The sequence below is a fragment of the Limulus polyphemus genome, unplaced genomic scaffold, assembly GCF_000517525.1.
Source record: "Limulus polyphemus unplaced genomic scaffold, Limulus_polyphemus-2.1.2 Scaffold1480, whole genome shotgun sequence".
Taxonomy (NCBI): Eukaryota; Metazoa; Arthropoda; class Merostomata; order Xiphosura; family Limulidae; genus Limulus; species Limulus polyphemus.
The window spans coordinates 182208-185671 of record NW_013667090.1 but is presented as its reverse complement, the minus strand read 5'-3'; positions in this window follow the sequence as shown (position 1 = coordinate 185671).

Below are 3464 nucleotides of genomic sequence, written 5' to 3'. Positions count from 1 at the left end.
AACTAAATTAATAGTTGTCGTACGTACTATAATTAATAATAACAACGAACTTATAATATGTGTGTGTGTGTGTGTATATATATATATATATATATATATATATATATATATATATATGTCTGCCAATTCCACTGACAGTATGTCCAAAAATTGATGAATTGAAACTGTAGGCAGACAATACACTACCTTGCCAACAGATTGCTTAACATCATAACAGGTACATATCTGTTGATCATGAAACTAACTGAATACAACATCTCTCCTTTACTTTAATAGGTAAATATGCAAGTTCATACCTAATTTCGAACATTTGGTTGTTGACAGTTTTCATTTCATTTACCAATACCACCCTACAGGCAGCTGTTTGTGCTAGTAATTAGTAATTGTATTATTCCATCCTCATTGTAAAAAAATGTAAACTGATCCATTTAAAAAATTCTTTTTCTTTACTGGTAATACTGCACAGGAAAAGTGTTTGGATTGTGCTCTTTAGTCATACCCAACTTATATGAGAAAAAATTTAAAATAAAACTCGTGTCAGCACACTGAAGACTGTGGGAAATAAAGATAAGACTTTTAGAGTAAGTCTGAACTCTTTCAGAATCACAAATGAATCTGTTTGAAAATGACAAAACTGCATTTACAATTCACTTTCTCTCTCTGTAGCTGAACAATACGAAAATTGGATCATGAAAAACTGGAGGCCTCTCTGTTCCATATGACAATCATATAGCAGTCCCACATACACAACTAGCCCATGAAATTGTTCTAGGGCTGGATTTGGCACATGAGCTTGACTAAATTTAGTATGTTTCAAAATGATAATTAGATAATGTTTAAAATTTTGTAGGTATACAGTAGGAGAGAGAAGTATGTGATGTTTGTATACCACACAAACCCAAGTCATCATTTTCTGGAATAAAGAAATATTTTTCAGCCATTTCCTAGCAGTGTTTGCCCCACATCTAAATTGGTAACTTGTGTGAGATGTAGGAAAGTCTTCTCCATCTTTAGTATGAAACTACATGCTTACTGATGAAGAATTTGGAGTTTTAAATGCAAAAACAAAAATGTTTAAACAACCTCAGCCATGTGTGCATCACTCCCATCAGAGGCGTTTGTGCTATAGAAACAGAAAGGCAAGCTAGTAGTGATGAGTTCCTCTAACAAAGATGATTTAATTTCATTTAATTGCACTAATCTGCAAAGATTTTTGACACAAAAGTGTGCATACAAAAATTGCAACAACATTTATGAGGAATAAACTGTCCAAAAATTATAGAAATATTGTAAAGAAAAACTTTCTCATCCAATTAAAGTGTAACAAAGTTTTCATTCTAGATGTCCTTCTGTGTAACCTAAAACACAGTTACTTTATCTATATTGAAAATAAGTGTCCATACATTTTAATGAATGGTGATCTAAAAACATACTCGGAGTTGCTTCCACTCAAAACAATAGCACCAGTCGGACAGGACAATAAGTGATGATATGAAAGAAACAAGAGGGAATCTTCAATAGCCATGGCACTTGAAATTCTTTTAGCCAGGATTAGAGTATATTAATCTATGACTTTTTCTTTTTTAATAACTATACTTTTGCGTACCAGCAATACCAAACACAGGGTGCGCTTATATCCGATTCAGTTTTATTAATCGTCAGGATCTCTACTAGCCTACCCACAAATTGAAAGTCTTTTTAGGCACGATTAGAGTAAATTAATATACGAGACCTTGGGCATGGTCAAATACATCAATTGAAAGGGTTTGACCTCCTGAGTTCAAAACTGTAATTAGATCTCAAATTGGTCAAAAGAGGACAGAGCTAGGAGCTAAAAGTTTGTACTTGACAAACTCGGGGCCATTCTATAAGCTGCTATGCCGTGGCTAAAAATCATTAATAATAGACATTACCAAAGTGATGTAGTTCAAGAAAGGAATATCGGTTAACGTAATTGGGATTTACCCAAGATTATGAGATACTACAGAGGAAAGCTCTCAAACATATATTTTAAATGGGTTTTACATTCACCAGGTATTTTTGAGATATAAACACCAAAAGGTTTCTAGCTCTTGAGCTTTCAATGACTTGCCAACAACTTTGAAATTCACATTTTAACAGAAAATTCAGACACCTATAAGTGAAAAGTTCAACACAATCTGGACTGTGAGCATTTCATTTTCATATAACATTACTCAGGTACTGTCGCCGGAATAATGTTAAGATTTTCTCCTACATACAATCCTTTTTTTTTAGCTGAACATTTTATTTAAAGTCTTGACAAAATTAAAATTAGGGTATGATGATACAACATAATCATATGTACATAAAAAAAAAATTAATTATACTATGGTTAATATTGGTCATGACTAGTGTACTAGTGATAACATTCTCTTATAAAAATTAAAAGTAATTTATTAAAAACACAACAGTTTTTGGATTTCAATATGAAAAAAGTATGTCAAAATAAACAAGTAATCCAAACATATATAAACTCATATGTATTGTGTCACCATTTTAAATTTCTCCATGAATATATCACAGACATAAAAACAGATAACCCCAGTTCATCACAAACAATCCACCCATCATTTACATAAAATTACTCTTCTTACTGATGGTGAAGAACATACATCACAACTTACAGGACAAAAATAAAATCAATGAAATAGTTGCTGCATAATGTTTTACCCATGAATAAGACATAAAATCTGAAATGTTTATTTGCTATGTTTATGTATGGATAACTATTATAAAGCAAAAAAATTCATTAGCTTATAATTTGTTGTTCACATAAGTAATAGCTTAAATGGAGCCTTAGATTTAAATTGAAGCTGCACCTCTACTCACACACTGGCACCATAGGCTCCTGCCTATGTAGCCAATTGTAAATTCTAAGCAAAAGGTGATATTATCAAGTCTCCTTGCAAATGGACAAACTTTGATAACTTATCCAACAAACTGTCTATGCAGTTGATACAGGCTCTTCTTCACTACTCTTTTAAATGTAGTCTTTAGTTTGTTAGCGAAGATGGCAAAGTTTTCAACATCTATAGCTCAGTTCTCAGCCAGGCTAAATTATTTTTTGAGCACTAACAACAGTTACCTTAATTTCAAACTTTTATTGATGCTAGTGTTCCAATACATACAAACCTAGTTATCCAGGATCAGCAGAAATTTAATGGTAGCCTGCTCTGTCCCATACTTAAGCATAGTCACATAGTTACCCTGGCTTTTTAGAAGCTTAACCTTGTGATAAAAATAATTTATTCTCTAAACTGGTTTTTGAATAACCTTAAGCCTAGGAAAGTTTACATCTTCCTGTACCAAAAATGTATTTCTGATAATACTTACCTCTTCTTCCACTTTAGCTTTAGCCCAATGAAAGGCTCTTTTCTTTGCCTGTCTAAGCAATGATATGAATTTTACCTCACTTGCTCCAGTCTTTATACCCCACTATATCA